This window comes from Humulus lupulus, chromosome 8, assembly GCF_963169125.1.
Source record: "Humulus lupulus chromosome 8, drHumLupu1.1, whole genome shotgun sequence".
Lineage (NCBI taxonomy): Eukaryota > Viridiplantae > Streptophyta > Magnoliopsida > Rosales > Cannabaceae > Humulus > Humulus lupulus.
Genome location: NC_084800.1, coordinates 114,220,631 through 114,240,445, shown reverse-complemented (window position 1 = coordinate 114,240,445; position 19,815 = coordinate 114,220,631). Strand labels below are relative to the sequence as shown.

At 42.6% G+C, this 19,815-nt stretch overlaps 1 pseudogene; it reads right to left on the bottom strand.

Moving 5' to 3' along the window:
- Positions 1-1,753, bottom strand: LOC133798341 (UDP-glycosyltransferase 76F1-like; annotated as a pseudogene).
- Positions 1,754-19,815: the final 18,062 nt, after the last annotated feature.

Here is a 19,815-nt window from a genome sequence, read left to right as displayed (position 1 = left end):
TATATTTATGAAAAAACTATAAGCCTTTTTTAGTTTTTTTTTTTATTGAAACTAGAGGACAATATTCAGCACTGGCTCTTACTCTTAGCAGGGAAAGAAGATTCTAATGAAAGTATATGGCTGACCAAGCTGCCCAAAGATTGGTAGGAAGAACCACCTAGTTTTAAGCAACTAAGTGACTTCTCCTTCAACTTTGAGGCTCGGCATCTAATCTCTTCTCCTTCTTTCGCCTCCATCAATTTTCTAATATTTTGCTCTATCTCTCCTCTTTCTAATTTCCCATTCTCCAGTTGAATTCCCACCTTCCAAACACGGCTCACATATGCAGCATTCACCTTTTGATCTGAGAAACAAGGCATACAAATCATGGGAACTCCCTCACAAATACTCTCCAACGTAGAATTCCAACCATTATGAGTCCAAAATGCTCTAACGGCAACATGAGCCAAAACTTCTTTTTGGGGAGCCCATTTCACTATGTGTCCCCGTCCACCCAAGTTCTCTATAAACCCATTTGGTAACGACTCGAGCCACTCCGAGCCATAGACCGACCCGGGTCGAACCACCCACAAGAAGGGATGCTCACTATTGGCTAGACCCCAAGCTATCTCTAAAAACTCGGCTTCACTTGTAGCCGCAATGCTTCCAAAGCTTACATAAACAACTGATTTCGGGGGTTGAGTATCGAGCCATGAGATTGAGCTTTGGTCTTCAGCTAACAAACTACATGAATAAGAGGCTAAGTTGTATTTGTGAAACGGACCGATTGGGAACATTGGAATACAGAGATGTTTCATTAACGTGTCTAATGATGGCTGTTCAAGGTCTTCAAATGTGTTCCAAATGATTCCAGAGGAGGCCTTAGTCGCACCGATCATGGTTTTAAGTAGTTCAAAAAATTTCTCTGGGTTCCCAGTGCTCAGTGTTGGTAGATCTTTTACTTTCAGAGGTGGAAGCTATATCACTGGCTCCTCTAGTCGGGAATCTAATACGATATACAAAGATTAAAAGAGTACAATAATATACAACCAAATATATATTTGAATCTCAACATTATTAAGTGGTTACTATCTGTATATAAGTATGATTTAATAATAATACCCACAAACAATTTAAAACAAGCTATAGATCAAGGGTGTATATAGTAGTATAGACCGCACCTTGTATTGGAAGGTAACCATTTTCCAAAAAAAGTGGAAAAGCAGCAAATGTGACAAAAGACGAGGCACCGCCAGTTCTTAAAACGACCCTGGGAAGCTTAAGGCTGTCGGCAACAGCTTGAGTGAAATGAAATAGAGCGTCGGAGATCAAACAAGTATAAGGCCCCTCCGAAGCAACGGATATCAGTGTAGCCAAACACTCCGTAAAGGGTTGAACGCATTTGGTGTTGAGATGCAAAAGAAGAGATGGGATGTCGTTGGTTGAGGCCTCGGTTGGGGATAAGCCATCAAGGAAAGAGTGGAAGGTGAAGTGAGGGTACTTTGAAGGGTTGGGGAAGTTAAAGTTTGTGTGGATAAGAGTAATGGAGAAGCCTCTTGAATGGAGTATGCTGGCTAGCTCAAGCATTGGGCTCATATGGCCTTGTAATGGTAATGGAAAGAGCACCAATCTCCTTCCTTTGCCTTTCTTTTGCTCCATCATTACAGTATTGTCTCTTCTCTCTTAATCGGAACCTTTCTTTGCTCTACAATTAGAACATCTCCAACGAAAGGCGTGTATAGTAATCTTTTACCCCATCTTCATAATATTGAACTGCAATTGTAATCTAAAATATGTGCTAAATTTGGTATATGCTAAAAGTTGTGCATCGGCCAAATTTTATCGACAATTAATATAATATATTTTAATTACTTCTCTAATACTCATTAATACAAATTATTAATTTTTTAATTTATCTTTTAATAAAAAATAATTTGATTTTGTATATTTTCAATAAACATTAATTGTTATATAGATTTTTTTAGCTAATTTGTATCTTATGAATTGGAGTACAAATTCAAAAAGTGGGTCAAATATATAATGGACACATATTTTGGGTCAAATTTGGCACAAAATTATACATCATCCATTGGAGATGGTCTTATGGTAAGGCAAAGTTGTTTTATTTTATGCTAGTTGTGTCAAATTTACATGAAGGGTAAATAGCACTTGTGGTCTTCAAGCTTTACCAGTAGTATCACTTATGTCCTAACCTTTATTTTGTAGCAATTAGATTTTCAATCTTTATTTTTTTGCTCACTTAGAGCAGTCCCAACGGATGAGGTATACTACCTCAAATTGAAAAAAAGTAGTTGTTGACCCTCGATATGGCCAACAACACGGAGTCAAATGTATGACAAAGTATAAAGCAAGAATGAGAAAAATGATCTAACGGAAAGGAAAAAAACACCAAGGAATTATAGTGGTTCGGCCCCAAAGAATGGTAATCACCTACGTCTACTTAGTGATATTGTTATTATTGAATCTCAAAGTCGTGATCAAAGAACTAGGATTCTTGAGTTTCACAAACCTTAGATGTATTACAATAAGACGATGAACAACTCACTTTTGCTCTTTTTTCTCTCAATATTTTGCAACAAGATTCGGGAAATGAAAAGTTCCAAAAGTCCCTTCCTTGAGCTATTTCATGCATATTTATAGGCTCAAGGAGGGTTACACATGCTAACGTGTCCTATCTTTCCTTAATAATCGCGTATCAAGATAATAATGAAGAAATATTCAACACAATTATTATAAGATTACAGCTTAAAAAGAAAATAACTTAGGTTATACGACCAGCCTGGTCGTATAAAAAATTAACCATGACGATGCAGTGCACTTCTGGTCGATAGTCGAGCAGTACTTTTGCCACGTGTCAACCACGTGTGAGAAATTATCGCCACGTCATCAGCAATAATTTTTTGGGTAAACATTTGCCCCTAAGATTATTTATTGCGACCATCAATAAGTAAACTTAGGAAACCGACTCTTCGAATACCCCACGAAATCTGTCAGAACTGCCCATGCTTTCTCGAAAAAGGTGACAAATCATGTTTAATCAAGTCTTTTCGGTTTCCTAAGAATGTGTCCGACGGCCATTTCACTTCCCCATACTTAGAAAAAGTAACTCATGATTACCTCTTTTAACGTGCCTTGGTCTTTATAAATAACCCCCAAGTTATCATTTTTACCTTTTACCTACTTTTTCCTTCTTGAAGAACATTGAAGAACTCGTGCTCCAGAGCCCAGAAAGTTTCAAGCATCTACGCTCGGACGTTCAAAAGCTTTCACCTTCGGACTTCAATCTTTATCTGAGTAAGCTTCGTGGATTTTCTTGTCTTTTGAGTTACCATACGAAACTGCCTTATGCTTGCTTTCATTTCTGGACACTTTCGTGTTCTTGGCTGAAAATGTATGGGGATTGTTTGCATGTTGATAGATGATTGATAGGGTAGTGAAATATTGTTCCGTATGAGTTAGGAGCCAGTTTGGTAGTCGAGATTATAGATTTAGGACGTAAAATCGAAGTAAAAATTTGATTTTTAAGCTAGTCGAAAAACAGGGTTTTTCCCGCCCCTTTCGGAGTTGAAAAAGCTTTTTCCTGAAAATTTTTTTACTTTCGCTTTTCAATCTATTTTTCAGACTGCTCATATAGAACTTAGTGTTTTTGTTAGAATGTTGCTTGCCGTATAAAAACTTAATTTTTATACGCGAGAAACGTTATTCCAACTCTCAACACAAGCTTTTAAGCTTTATGTCTTACCTCCCCCTTTCACTGCTCGCAGCTTTCCATGCAAGATCCGCGGGGAGGAGAAAGACCCATCAACGACGACTTACTAGCTCAACTACTTGAGGACGAGAGCAACTGTCATTGCTAATACCTGAAATTCCCTTTTCTCGTGCCACTTCAAACACTCCATCGACCCTTGCTCAAAAAATTGGTCGAGCAAAAACTAAAGCCTAGAAAAAGAAAACTCTCAATCCTTCAAATCAGCCTGCTCCTTGGGCTGAAATTCCCTCGACTAGTGGTCGAGCAGAAAATATTCCTGGCCCAAATATCCAAACTCATGCTTAGCCCCGAAATTCCATTCAACCAGATGTTGAATGGTATGTTGTACCTGAAAGTTGGGTGACGATCAGGATGATCGCCAACTATATTAGCAAATATGGACTCTGGGGGGTGACATTAGTCCGACCCAATCAAGACCAATGGGCGAATTTTCCTAGAGGCGCTTTCAGCGCCTGGTCGAGATACCATATTGAGGCAGGGGCTACCTTGCCTCTTCATCCTTTTTTCCAAGGGGTGGCCAGCTACTTCGGGGTCGCCCCTTTCCAAATAACTCCCAATGGATATAGAATGTGTGCAGCACTCTATATCCTTTATAACCACAAAAAATGGTCTGTGCCATCACCCCATGAGGTTAATTATCTGTTCAACCTCAATTCTAACCCCAACCAAGAAAGTACAGGGTTTTTTCACTTTTTTCATCAGGAAACCGAGCGCACCTTCCTGACTGACACCACTCACATATTGAATGTGGGGAGGTACTACCAGGAGTATTTCCTTATGACTGACATGGTCGCGAACAATCTGGCCTTTACTCAAGGAGGTAACACCTTTGTACCACTGGTCGTTAATCTTTCTTTTTTCCTCTACACTTTCTTAGACTTTTAATGCCTTTCAGGCCCATGGTTGCGACCAGACCCCACTCCATACATGGAGTTAAGATCAGCCTTCTTGGGCAGTATGACTGACGTGGAGAAAAGCGTCAAGCATCTGGTCACAGAGGCTAACCTTAGGCTGGTCAGCCTTTTGGCCCCTCATCAAGACATGAGAGAGTCAACAGCGGGGAATGCTACTGGTGGAGAGGTTCTCGAGCAGCACCCGGTTGTGGAACAAACCCCTCCGAGGAGGGCCACTGGAGTAACAATCAGGGAACCTTCCAGCACCCCGCGGGCTGCTGCTCCCCCCACCCCAAAGGGAAAAGGGAAAAAGAAGGCCACCAAACCTCTCGAGCCCCTCAACGAATCTTTTGGATGAGAATGGTACTGATCTCTCGCTCTTAGATAGCTTGCCAATTCCCTGTCACTTATTTGACGGGGACGAAAATTTTAAGTACGCTCCAAATTTAGATTCAGCCTTCTTCATGCCAGAGAGTGAGTGTAAGACTAGTAGAGTTTATAATGTAGCGACCAGTAATGATAGCTCGGGTATTTCACTTACAATTTTCTTTGTTTCTTTTCCTGACATAACATACTTAATTGTTTATACTGTCTCACTGTTCGAATGTTTGCTTCTTTTATATGGACTCTGAGTGCGTGTTCGACATATACAGCGCCCCTGAGGCTCCCGAATCTCCCTAAAGCAAAAAGAAAATGAGCAAGAGGCATCCTGGGGAAAGCAGTAAAATGCCTCAAGCTAAGAAATCCCGCACTGCAGGCCTCCCGGAGGACGAACCCTCAGTCAACACAACACCACCCCCTTCTCCTCTCGAGCAGCAGACTTCCCCTGTTCCTGTCGGGTCGACACCGTCTCCACCAGCCCCAATTGACCAGACTCAACAGGCTGGTCCTGCTTCCACTAGGGGCGACATAACAAGTCGTGTCTTAAGATCGGTCAAAGATAGGGTCGCAAAAATTGTGAAGCACGATCGTTGCCGAGAGTCGATGGCTTCGACTAAGACAATGGATGTCGACCAGATCCTAACCCGCGCCTTGAATGAATTTGCCAGTGTAAGTTATCTTTTTCTGTGGAGACAACCTCCTTTGTACTCTACAGTCAGTCTAATCTCTACTCTGATTGCAGGCAATTCTAACCCTTACTACCAGTCGGCTCCACTCGGGTGTCATCACTGAGCAGTCCAAGACTATGGAGCAACAACACATTGAAGAACTCAAAGCTACCGAAGCAAAATATGTCGAGCAGCTTGAGGCGGCACTCGAGGAAAAAAATAAACTTGCTGTGGAGCTAAGGGAGAAGCAGAATGCTCTGGATAAGGCCATCAAGCAAAGGGACCAATTCAAGGATTCTAACCACATTAGCTACCGTGAGGCTAAAAAGCTTGAGCAGGAGTTGGCTGCGAATAGACAAGAGACTACAACCTTGGAGGGTCATATCGAGAAACTTGAACAGGCCAACGCCAGCAATTTGGAAAGGTACAAGAACGCCACGAGTAAGTGTTTTTATGACTTCTGGAAACACAACCAAGGGGCTAACTTAAGCTACCTTCCCAATCGCGCAAGGCATGCCGAGATATCTCACTGCGCTGCTCGACTGGCAGAAGAGGAGAAGGCATGGGTACGTGCCTTGCTCGAAATCTCCTTGGCGACTGGCTTGAACGGGGCGGACAATGAAGCTACAGATGTCGTCGACCAGGACACCCCTCAAGATCCTCCAGCCTCTTAGTCTTTTCCCTTTTTTTAATCTTTTAATTATACGACCTACGGGTCGTCATGTAAAGACAGTAATTTTTTATTGCTGCGTGGGCAGCTATTTTCCTTTTAATCAGACAAATAAATCTGAGCAATACTGCTCGCGGTGTAAAGTAATTCGTTTTTGATATTATAATACATTTTCATTTTGTTATAACATTTGTTATCCAAAAAGCAGGTGTGGATGACGTGGCAAATATTTTCAACATGTGGCTGACACCTGGCAGAGGTTTTGTTCGACCATCGATCAGGGATGTTCCCCTGACACGGTATTTGAGTTTTATATACGACTAGACTTCTCGTATACTCCGTATATTTTTTAGTAATCTTGTACAGTTGTAATCATATCCGAGATTATTTCCCTTTATACCTGATTATCTGATTAATTAGGTAAAAATATATTTGATTGATTCGTGTAACCCACCTTGAGCTTATAAATAGAGAAGAAGTAGCTCAAGGGGAGGACTTTTGGCTAATTTTTGTTTATGCTTTAGAAGAGAATTTTGGCTATTATATTCCGGTTGTATTACTCATCCCTCGAAAGCTTGTGAAACTCAAGAACCCTGGTTCTTTGATCACCCCTTTGAGAATCAAGATCAATTATAGCCTAAGTGGACGTAGGTCATTACCAATTCTTGGGGCCGAACCACTATAAATTGTTGTGTTGTCTACTTTTCTTTCCATTAGATCTTATTCAATACTTTCGATCACATCAAGCATTTGACTCCGTGTCAGTTGGCCAAAACGAGGGTCAACATTCTGGTGCTCTCGTTGAGAGCTTGAGAAGAAGTTGTTGAAGGTACTAATGGCAAAGACATCCAAGAAAACAACACAGGCTGCTGCCGCACCATCCCAGCCTCCTCCACCAAATATGGCTGAAGATGAACCTCATTTGGAGTTCGATGAGGAGGAAGTAGACTCTGAGGCCCTAAAGAAAACACTGGGGGTGTTGCAAGATGAATTGGTCGCTCTGAGGGCCAATCAAGAAAGTGTTGCCGAGATAATGGTGTCACAGCAGAAGGAGATAGAGCACCAGCGCCAAGAGCTGAGCGAGAGACAAGCGGAGATGGACCGTCGTCAGAGGGATGCCATGGCAGCCCTTGAAGCAGCCCTCCAGTAGGCTAGGAATCAGGCTGCACCTGCCTCACAGCCTGATCAACCCCCAAGTGGGCTACCTCAAAGAGGCCTCAATCCTAGCCCTCCGCTCCAGCCAACAAGCCCTCAAAGGCCGGAGCAGCCACCGATGCCTCAGGATGATGTCCCACCTAGGGACCCTAAGACGCAGCCCCCATCCCAGGCTTGTTGAGGCAATCCCCCGCGTCCAAGGTAGAATAGGGTAGGGCAACAGCCCCGCAACCCTAGACGCCCAAGGGGTGAAGAGCCGCACCCACCGATCAGGGGGCAGCGTCCTTCTTCCAACATAAGGAACTCAGAGACAGGCTCTGCGGTCAAGGGCCCTCCACGGCATGACAATGCATGGGGACCCACCGACCAGAGCAGGCCTCCCCCTAACACTCGGGAAGTTCCAGCCCAAGGAGGCAACCGAGGAAACAGTCGGTCCCACCATAGCCAGTCAAGGTTCAGAGATGGCCACGGCTATAATGAGGCTGACTCAGGCAGAGGGAATGCTGGTCAAAGAAATGAGGAGAGAGGTGGAGGCAGAAGTCCCCCACCTAGAGAAGACCGACAAGTAGGACATAATGCTGGGGGGCAACCCAGACAAAACAACGTCTTTAGCCAACTCGGAGCCAGTGAGCAGCGACGAAGAGACGATGACCTAAGGGATGTACTCAACAACCACCACCGAGAAAGGCACGATGAGTACATTCCCCGGCACCAGAGGCCCCAGGAATTCCTGAGGCCGTCCAGGCCCAAATAGATGCCCTGAACCAAGTAGTGCAACAGCTGGTCGGGGGAAGAACATCTTATATCGAGTACGACAAGGGAAGGGGCACCCCTTTCATACAAAGGATCACCATGGATGAAACCCCCAGTAAGTTTAAAATGCCCACACTTTTGAACTTTAATGGGTATGGTGACCCGGTATCTCATGTAAACAAGTTTGAGATACAAATGGACATTCAGAAGGTGTTTGAAGACGCTCAGTGCAGGATCTTCCCTGCAACACTTTCTGATGCTGCACAGGAGTGGTTCTTTAAGTTCCCTCCTGCAAGTATAGTATCCTGGGAGATGTTTGTAAAGGAGTTTTACGGACAATTCTATGCGGGTCGTGTGCACCCCACTGAGGCAAATCAGCTGGTCGAGATACGCCAGCAAGAAGGAGAACCACTGAAAGATTATGTCTAGCATTTCATGCGAGCGGCAGCTGGGGAAAAAACAGTGGGAGATGAAGGAAAAATGATGGCCCTAACTGCAGGAGTTAGGCGTCGTACGCCCCTTTGGAGTAGCCTCGGGAAGCATGGGGTTAAAACTACCCAAGAGTTTTTGGATCAAGCTGATCGATACATCAAGCTCAAGGATGCAATTGCCAACGAGGGAAAGCCCCCAAATAAGGACAAAGGGACTGAAGACCCCGCCAAAGCCACCAATGGGTCAAAGCCCAACGGCAATGGCAAAGGCAACAGGAATGGCAATGGCAAGAATGGGGGGAAACGGCCTCATAACGAACCCTCTACCTCCGAGAGTAAGTGCCCTAAGGGCAACCATTATGAGCAAAGGTTCACCAACTATACTGCCCTTGTTGAGTCTCGATCAGAGGTGTATCAGGCCACAAGTTTCAATGTACCCTACAAAAGAACCACTCCCATTCGAAAGGATATTTCAAAAAGGGATACAACCAAGTTTTGTCGCTTTCACAACGACTACGGACACGATACGAATGAGTGTAACCAGCTGAAGGATGAAATCAAGTTCCTTATTAGACAAGGACACTTGAGGAAATACATGTGAGCCGTGGGAGCTTCCCAACGAGAAGCTCTGGGTGGCAACGAGCAAGCGCCTACACGCCAAGGCTCGCCACCTTTACAGCCTGATCCCGTGGCAGGCACCTTACTCACCATCTGCGGAGGCTCGCACCTCGCGGGAAACAGCGGAAAGGCAAGGGAATGATACGCTCGGACCCTACGCCATGACCAGAACATCGAGATGATGACTGTGGAGGATCAAGCAACGAAAAAGGCTCGAACAGAGGACGATGTAATAACTTTCTCTGATAATGATGCCCAACATGTCTGGTTCCCACATTCCGATCCACTGGTCATGGATGTTCAGATTTCCAATATGATGGTGAAAAGAGTACTGGTCGATACAGGAAGTTCAGTTAACATCCTGTATAAATCTTCGCTGGAACGAATGAAGTTGTCCACAAAGGACTTAGAGCCTTGCAACCAAACAATTTATGGTTTCTCTGGTGAGGGATTCGCTCCAACGGGGTCAATCAGGCTTCCAGTGACATCAGGTACTGCGCCCGCCAACAGGACATTACTCACTACTTTTATAGTAGTTGATTGTCCTTCGGCCTACAATGCAGTGATTGGAAGGCCAATACTAGTCGACCTTCAGGCTATCACCTCTATATGGCACTTAGCCATGAAATTCCCAACAGACGCAGGGGTAGGATGCGTATTGGGAAACCAGAGGGAAGCAAGGGAGTGCTACAATGCCTCAATCACTAAGGCCAAGAAGGGTATGTCGAGGGGTGCTCCCCCAGAAGAGTTACAAATGACCATTGATGTACAAGCCCAATCAGGTGATGAAGTCACCAAATAGGGTGTTGCCCAAAGTGAGGATAGAGACTTAGATCCTCGCTTTGGGGATTTTGAAGAGGATATAGGACCTATCAAGGACCTTGAAGAAGTCCAACTTGACAAAGAGTTTCCGACCAGAGTTGTAAAGGTCGGCAAAAACTTAGAGACAACAACCAAATACGCACTGGTGGAATTTTTGAGGAAGAACCAGGAAGTTTTCGCCTGGTCGCATAAAGACATGGTTAGAATAGATCCTGCAGTCATCAGCCATGTCCTGAACGTTGACAAAAGCTTTCCACCCGTGCAGCAGAAAAGAAGGCTGCTCGATAAAGACAGATCAAAAGCCTTAAAGGAAGAAGTTGAAAAACTGAAGGAGAATGGGTTCATCAGGGTGGCATTTTATCCGTCATGGGTCTCTAATCCAGTGCTAGTTCTCAAGCCGAATGGAAAATGGCGGACTTGCGTGGATTTCACTGACCTTAACAAAGCCTACCCTAAAGATTGCTTCCCACTCCCAAGGATCGACCAGCTGGTCGATGCAACTGCAGGCCATGAGATCCTCTCCTTCATGGATGCATACTCAGGGTACAATCAGATTAGTATGCATCCCCCTGATGAGGATCACACTAGCTTTCGGACCGATACGGGGCTATACTGTTACAAAGTAATGCCCTTCGAATTGAAAAACGCTGGTGCGACTCACCAGCGACTAGTTAACCACATGTTTGAGGAGTTGATCGGGATAAACATGGAGGTGTACGTTGATGACATGCTGGTGAAGTCAAAAAAGGCAGAAGGACATGTGAATGATTTATAAGAGTGTTTCAATGTTCTGAACAAATACCAGATGAAGCTAAATCCTCTCAAATGTTCCTTCGGAGTAGGATCAAGGAAGTTCTTGGGGTTCATTGTCAATTCGAGAGGAATCGAAGCTAATCCTGAGAAGATCAAGGCCCTGATCGATATGAAATCGCTAATAAAGATCAAAGATGTGCAAAGTTTGACTGGAAGGATTGCCGCGCTCAGTAGATTTATTTCAAAATCAACAGATAAGTGTGTTCCCTTCTTCAATCTACTTAGAGGCAACAAGAAGTTCGAGTGGACTGAAAATTGCGAACAGGCTTTTGAAGCCTTAAAAGCCCACATGGCGCAGCCTCCCATCTTTTCAAAGCTTGTAGATGGGGAAACTTTGTTCATATACCTGGCGATCATCGAATATGCTGCTAGCGCGGTGTTGGTAAGAGGAGAAGAAGGCATACAAAAGGCGGTATACTATGTGAGCAAGAGGTTGATCGGAGCCGAATTGAGGTATCCTCCCGTTGAAAGGTTAGCCTATTGTCTAATTTTGGCCTCAAGGAAGTTACGTCCTTACTTCCAAGCCCATCCAATCACAGTCTTGACTGACCAGCCCCTCCAGCAAGTTTTGTAAAAGCCAAAGGCTGCAGGTCGTTTGTTGAAATGGGCTGTCGAACTCGGGCCGTTCGATATAACATACTCACCGCGAGCAGCAATAAAAGGATAAGTCTTGGCTGACTTCATTGCTGAATTCACTGGACTCCCAGATAACGAGCAGGGTGAAAAGCCTAGTGCACCTGAGCCTTAAGTTGAAGCTCCTTCGTGGAAACTATTCACGGACAGATCATCCAACGAATCCCACGCAGGAGCAGGAGTGATATTGATAACACCAGAAGGGCATCAATTTCACTGTGCAATTAGGTTTGATTTCACCACTTCGAACAACGAAGCTGAATATGTAGCCCTACTCACTGGATTAAGACTAGCCAAAGACATGACCATAAAAGTGCTGGATATCTATAGTGATTCACAGCTGGTAGTGAATCAGGTCTTAGGGGAGTACCAAGCACGAGGCCTAAAAATGGTGGCTTATCTTAACAAAGCAAAGGATCTGTTGGCACAATTTGAACAATATACCCTCCAGCAAATACCTCGATATCATAATTCAAACGCGGATGCCTTAGCCAAACTCGCGAGTGCAAAAGATAGTGACACTTTAAATATAGTGCCAGTTGAGCGTTTATGCACACCAAGCATACGAGTAGACGAAACTAGTATGATGATCCAGTTAGCAGATACATGGATGGCACCATACTTAGAGTATCTCACGAACGGCACACTACCAACAGATAGAAACAAAGCCAGGACCCTTTAGAGATAGTCTGCAAGGTATATCATGGTCGATGGTATTTTATACCGAAGAGGATACTCAATGCCACTGCTCAGATGTGTTACACCAAAAAAGGCTAAAGAGCTGATGAAGGAGGTACATGAAGGCTTCTGCGGAGACCACACTGGGGGCAAAGCCTATCGAAAAAGATTCTAAGACAGGGATATTTCTGGCCAACGATGAATGAGGACTCGATGGAGTTCGTGCGAAAGTGTGATAAGTGTCAGCAGTTTTCCAAGATCCCACGAGCAGCTCCCAATGAGTTAAAGCAAATGCAAAGTCCATGGCCCTTCGCAGTATGGGGTATAGATTTAATCGGTTCCTTGCCTATAGGGAAAGGTGGTGTGAAATATGCAGTGGTAGCTGTCGACTACTTCACCAAATGGGCCGAGGCTGAACCTCTCGCAACCATAAAGACAAAGAAAGTACTTGATTTTGTTATCAAAAACATTGTTTGTCGATATGGATTTCCAAGAAAGATTGTCTAGGACAATGGCACCCAGTTTGATAGTGACTTGTTCACAGACTTCTGCGAAAAGCATGACATCATCAAGAGCTTTTCTTCAGTTACTCACCCCCAAGAAAATGGGTAGGTCTAAGCAGTTAATAAAACATTGAAAGATACTCTGAAGAAAAGGCTCGAGGAAGCTAAAGGAGCATGGCCAGAACAGTTGCTTGAAGTCCTCTGGTCGTATAGAACATCCCACCGAATAGCAACAGGTCATACCCCATTTTCCTTAGCATATGGGTACGAGGCCATGTTGTCTGTCGAGTTAGATTCGCCCTCACTTCACAGAATAACATACAACCTAGACTAAAATAGCCAATTGTTGATGGAGTCCCTAGACCTAGACGAGGAGAAACGAGAAAAAGCCCAGCTCTGAGTAGCTACGTTCAAGCAAAAAGTCACTCGGTATTTTAACTTTAAAGTGAAAGAAAGAAAGTTCAACGTCGGGGACTTGGTACTTCGAAGAGTTTTCTTAAACACTCGCGACCAAGTTGTCAGAGTACTCGGACCAAACTAGGAAGGACCTTACCAGATTGAAGAAGTCCTTCATCTAGGCACTTACAAACTTGCACGCTTGAATGGAGATCTTGTTCCACGTTATTGGAATGGAGAACACCTGCGCAAGTATTATCAGTAAACATTCTTTCTTAAAGGATTGGCTTGTATTTATTTTTACTTTTTACAAGTTTTTGAAAAAGGGTTGGTCATGAGATAAGGCTAATCGCTTATAAGTGTAATATCTTTTTTAAGATCACTCGTAAATACATGTTTAGTCCATTTAATACGAGAATTATAAGGGACTGTGCGCAACCAGTCATTCTTGCCAAACTTTGTAATTTTTTACAAGTATTTGCTCATTACGTGTGTTGTTTTGCTGTATTACAATTTTCATGTTTTATACCGAGCAGTAATGTTCGTACAGGTTTTGGTCAAGGCAAGTGGCCAAGGACCTAAAGCTCCTCGATCACTTGGGGGGCATATAAGGTACATAGGAAGCAAAGCATACCAAAAGTTTTGTAAACACATGAGCAAAATAAGTGAAAAGCATGCTACGGTACTTAGAGTATTCTTCAAAATTTTGTATATTTTGTTAAGTCAAACCAAAGTACTATGCTAAGTTCGGTCATGCGAACAGATGTTATAATAAAGCAAAAATATTATAATATCAAAAGAATTCTTTTACACTGCGAGCAGTACTGCTCGGATGTAAATGTTAAGTTTAAAAGAAAAAGCTGCTCGTGCAGCAATAAAAATATATATATTGTCTTTACATCACGACCCGTGGGCCGTGTACGAAAAAGAAAACAAGAAAAGAACTAAGGGGCAGCAGGAGGATCTTAGGGAACATCTTGGTTGATCGCTTCTTCTACAGCTTCCCCTCCATCCATCCCCGTGGCTAGCGAAATTTCAGGGGAAGCAGGAACTCTGGACCTTTCTTCGGCAGCCAGGCGAGCAGCGCAGCGAGCCAACTCAGCTTTCCTAGCATCCTTTGGAAGGTAGTCGAAGTTGGCACTTTGGTTATGCTTCCAGAAATCGTAGAAGCATCAAAGTGTCGCGTTCTTGTACCTTTCCAGGTCTTTGGCATTCGTGAGCTTGAGTTACTCCACTTGGCTCTTTAAGCTGGCAATGCTCTTGTCTTTCGCGAGCTGTTCCCCCTCGAGCCTTTTGACTTCACGCCAGTGGATTCAGCTGGCTTCCTGGTACTCTTCTCTCTGTTTTCTAGCACTTTCTAGAGAGGCATGTTTCTCCACCAGATCTGCGGCCAAAGAGTCCTTCTGCTGGGTCACCACTTCCAGCTCCCCCGCATGCCTTGCCTCCGCGGCTTGAAGCTCCTCCATCAACTTCAACTCCCAAGCACAGGACTGCTCGATGCTGGCACCCGAGCGCAGACGGGGAGCCATTAAAGTCAGCATGGCCTACGCAAAAAACAAATGTTGGACAGACTTCAGAAAAATCAGATTATAAGTAAAGAAAAGTAAGATGATTACACTAGCTGTCTCGTTCAGGGCCCTGTTGATGATCTGATCGACCCCCATTTCCTCTGTCCCTACCATGACATCTTTGCAGCGGTCATGTTTGAGGATTTTGGCCAGGCGGTCCTTGGCAGACCTCAGGGCACGGTGTGACAGTTCCATCCCAGAGAAGGCCCCCCAGCCTGTTGTGTTTGTTCGGTATGGGCTGGGGGTGATGGAGCTTTGGCAACTGGAGCATTTGGAGGTGGAACCTCCTGCTCGAGAGGTTGTTGTTCGGTTTCTTGGGTAGGAGGCCCGTCTGCCGAAGGGCCTGAGGCTCAGTTCCTCTTAGCCAAGGGCATTTGGCTGGACTCCCCAGCATGTCACCTGGATGACTTCTTCCTGCGAACCACGGGGACTTTTTCTTCCTCCTGAGTGCTGTAGATGTCGAAGACGTTGGCAGATGCCATTTCTGCAAAAAAAGTAAGCAGGCGAACAGTGAGCCAAAAATGGATGACAAATTATGTTGCATCAGAAAAGAAATAAAGAAAAATTGTAAAGTCCAATACCCGAGCTATTACTACTGGTCGCTATACTATTGACTCTACTAGTCATACACTCACTCTCTGGCATGAAGAAGTCTAGCCCTAGGTTTGGAGTATATGTAAAATTGTCGTCCCCGTCAAATAAGTGACAGGGAATTGACAAGCTATCTAGGAATGAAATAAATGTACCATTTTCGTCAGAGGACTCGTCTAATTCTATGACGGGCTTGGTCGCCTTTTTTTTTCCCTTTCCTTGGGGGGTAGAAGACCTTTCTGCTAGGGGGGTGCCAACAGGTTCCCTGATTGTAACCCTAGTTGGTCTCCGTCGAGGAGGAGACACTGGTGGTTGCTGCTCGGGTTCTACCTCGGCAGTGGCATTACACGCCGCGGATTCCCTCACATCCTGGTGAGGGGCCAAGAGGCCAACTAGCCTCAAGTTGGCCTCGGTGACAAGAGATTTGACGCTCTTCTCAACGTCTGTCATGCTGGCCAACATGGTAGACCTCAACAACATGTCTAGTGTTGGGTCTGGTCGCAACCATGGGCCTGAAAAACACAAGAAGTTTTAGAAAAATTGCAAGGAAAAATGCTAAGTAAAAACAGCGACCAATGGAAAAAGACTTTTACCTCCTCGAGTGAAGGCCAGGTTATTCGCGACCATGTTGGTCGTGAGGAAATACTCCTGACTGTATTTCCTTATGTTTGAAATGTGGGTTGTGTCACTCAGAAAGGTTTGGCTAGATTCCTGGTGACAAAAGTGAAAGAACCCCGTACCAGACTGTTAGGGGTTAGACTTAAGGTCAAAAAGGTAATTGACCTCATGCGGGGTAGGCTCGGGCCATTTTTTGTGATTATAAAGGATATAGAGTGCAGCAAGCATATCCATTTGGTGTGATTTGAAACGGGGCGACTCCAAAATAGTTCGCCAGCCCCTTGAAGAATGGATGAAAAGGAAGTGTAGCCCCAGCCTCTATGTGATATCTCGACCATGCGCTCAAAACGCCTCCAGAAAAATTCGCCCGCTCGTCCGCAGTAGGAAGTTTGAGGGTTACCCCAGAAAGGCTGTATTTTCTGAGGTAGTTGGCTAGCATCCTAGGGGTTACATGACTGAGTGGGGCAAGATACCAGTCGACGTCAGGAAGAACTGAATACCGAGGACAGGCTCTTACTTGGATGTGAGGGTCAGGAGCATTATTATCTCGACCACTGGTCGAGGGAACCCCAGCTTGCGGGCCAGGCTGGGCTGGTGGATTTGAAGGGTTTTTCTTCTTTTTGGCGATCGACTTGGCACGACCCATGCTGACGAGAGTTGGTTGAGGTCTTGGAGAAGAAATTCGCAAAAAGGGAATCTCTTCAATTCGCTAAGCTGGCTACTCTTCACCCTCGAGCAGATGTACAAGCAAGTCGTCGTCTATCGGCCTCTCACCTCCCCACAAGTCTGGCATTAAAAGTTGCGAACAGAAAAAGTGGGAGGTGAGGAGGAAGAGCTTAAGAAGTTGGTTAGAATAACATTGTTCATGTATAAAAGTCTAACTTTTATACGACCAGCAGCATTCTAACGAAAAATTGAAATTTTTATACGAACAGTTTGAAAAATAGATCAAAAAGTGAAAGTAAAAAGTTTTTTCTGAAAAAGCTTTTTCAACTCTAGTAAGGGCGGGAAAAACCCAGTTTTTCAACTAGCCTAAAAAATCGAATTTTTACTTCGATTTTACGTCCTAATGATCTCGACTATCAAACTGATTCATAACCCCTACAAAGCAAGTACGCTCTACCATATCTAACATCAATCGGCAAACATCCAATTTTCCTATATTTTTACCCAGGAACACGACACTGTTTCAGAGCCTAAAAAGCTAGCATAAACAGACATGCACATCACAATAAAGGGTGCGAAAGTTATGAAATTCACCAATACGAAGATTGAGTAGTCCTAGAGAAACTTCGATTCTAGGCGTGCGAGCAGCAGATTCCTGGAACAACAAAGGATGATCTTCAGAGAAATCTCTGGGTTCTGTCTTGGGAGTTCTGACAGATTTTTACTTCGATTTTACGTCCTAATGATCTTCAGAGAAATCAGGTCACTTTTTTCAAGGAGGCATGAACTACTCTGACAGATTTGGTGGGGTAATCGAAGGGTCATTTTCCTGAAGTTTATTTATTGCTGGTCGTAATAAATAAACTTGGGGGGCAAATGTTATCCAAAAAGTAGGTGTGGATGATGTGGAAAATATTTTCAACACGTGGCTGACACCTGGCAGAGGTTCTGTTCGACCATCGATCAGGGATGTTCCATTGACACGGTATTTGAGTTTTATATACAACCAGACTACTCGTATACTCCGTATATTTTTTAGTAATCTTGTACAGTTGTAATCATATCCGAGATTATTTCTCTTTATACCTGATTATCCGATTAATTAGGTGAAAATATCTTTGATTGATTTGTGTAACCCACCTTGAGCCTATAAATAGAGAAGAAGTAGCTCAAGGGGAGGACTTTTGGCTAATTTTTGTTTATGCTTTAGAAGAGAATTTTGGCTATTATCTTCCGGTTGTATTACTCATCCTTCGAAGGCTTGTGAAACTCAAGAACCCTAGTTCTTGGATCACCCCTTTGAGAATCAAGATCAACAATAGCCTAAGTGGACGTAGGTCATTACCAATTCTTGGGGCCGAACCACTATAAATTATTGTGTTGTCTACTTTTCTTTCCATTAGATCTTATTCAATACTTTCGATCACATCAATAATTTGACTCCGTGTCAGTTGGGCAAAACGAGGGTCAACAACATCTATTCGCATGACCAAACTTAGCATAGCACTTTGGTTTGATTTAACAAAATACAAAATTTTAAAAAATACTCTAAGTACCCTAGCATGCTTTCACTTATTTTGCTCATGTGTTTACATACCTTTTAATGATATGATTTGCTTACTTGTACCTTATATGCCCCCCAAGTGATCGAGGAGCTTTAAGTCCTTGGTCACTTGCCTTAACCAAAACATGTTTGAACAAAACTGTTCGGAGCAAAATAATTGAAATTGTAATACAGCAAAACAACATACGTAATGAGCAAATACTTGTAATAAATACAATAATTGGCAAGAAATGACTGGCTGCGCAAAGTCCCTTATATTTCTCGTAATAAATGGACGAAACATGTCTGTACGAGTGATCAATAAGATCTTACACTTATAAGCGATCAATCACATAAAATATAACTCGGGAGACCTATGTGAACCATAAAGCAAAAATTAGAGATCTAATTGCTACAAAATAAAAATTAAAGATGTAAGTGATACAATTAGTAAAATTAGGGATCATGTGATAATTAATGTAATTTAATATAAAATTCACATATTTTAATTTAGATTAAAATATATTAGACATAATATTAAATTACATTCATCATAAATAATTAAAAATTAAAGAAAAAAAACATAATAACTGTTGGTAGTAAACACTGCCAAAAAAAAATGTTGGTTCTAGTTCAAAAGGAGGGAGTGAAAATGAAGAAACTTTATCTTTACTTTGCTTTTTTTTTTTTTTTTTCATATTTGCTGCTTACTTGTCATGTTTTACATTTAAATAAACAAAATACGGTTACCATGCCGCATGCCTTTCATAATGTGCACTGCTGAAGAGTTTTAAATTTTTGTCGGGGTTGGTCTATACATTTATATAGTATAGTGGATTCAAAATTAATTTTATGATTTGCAGAACTTAAAATATAGAAACCTAATGAAAATTTAATTGGTACACTTATTTTAGAAAATAGAAAAATTTATTTTTGAAAATTGAGCCAAAATCTTTCCATAAAAGAGAAAACCATAATTTGTAAAAAAATTTAATTTAAAAAACATCAAAATATTCAAAATTTTAAAATTTAAAATTTATTTTTAAATTCAATATTTTTAAATTATTTATTTTTAAAATAATTTTCTAAAATTATATTTTTGAATTGACTACTAATCAGTCCGGACTACGAAGAAGAAGAAGCTAGTTGTAGATTTGAGAGTTGATCACTCTTTGAAAATAAATACTTAATATCATTCTAGTGACATATAAAATAGAGTAATTGATTAATATAATTAAGATAGGGTCCTGCTTATTCTTTCACATAAAATAGACTATCCATCTCTGTGGATACATTTAAAACCTGTCCTCTTCTTACTAAATGGCCTAGAGATATTTGGTAGAAAATCATTTATACTTTCTTTCGGTTACTGTAAGCCATTTAATGCTTTCTTAAATGCTGAAAAGTATCTCAATTCCATTGTATTGATTCGTTTTACGTCTTATTCAGTTCAGTATATAAATCTGTTGACTCATTCTTTCGTAAAACGCGTTAAACACCCATAGTATAATTATGAACAAATTTATCAAGTGTGTGATAAATAGTTAATGTGTAATAACTATTGAAAAGAGAACAAAATTAAGAGAGTAACGTTGGTTTGACCAAAAAGGATGATCTATGTCCACTTAATTATTTTTATTGTGTAC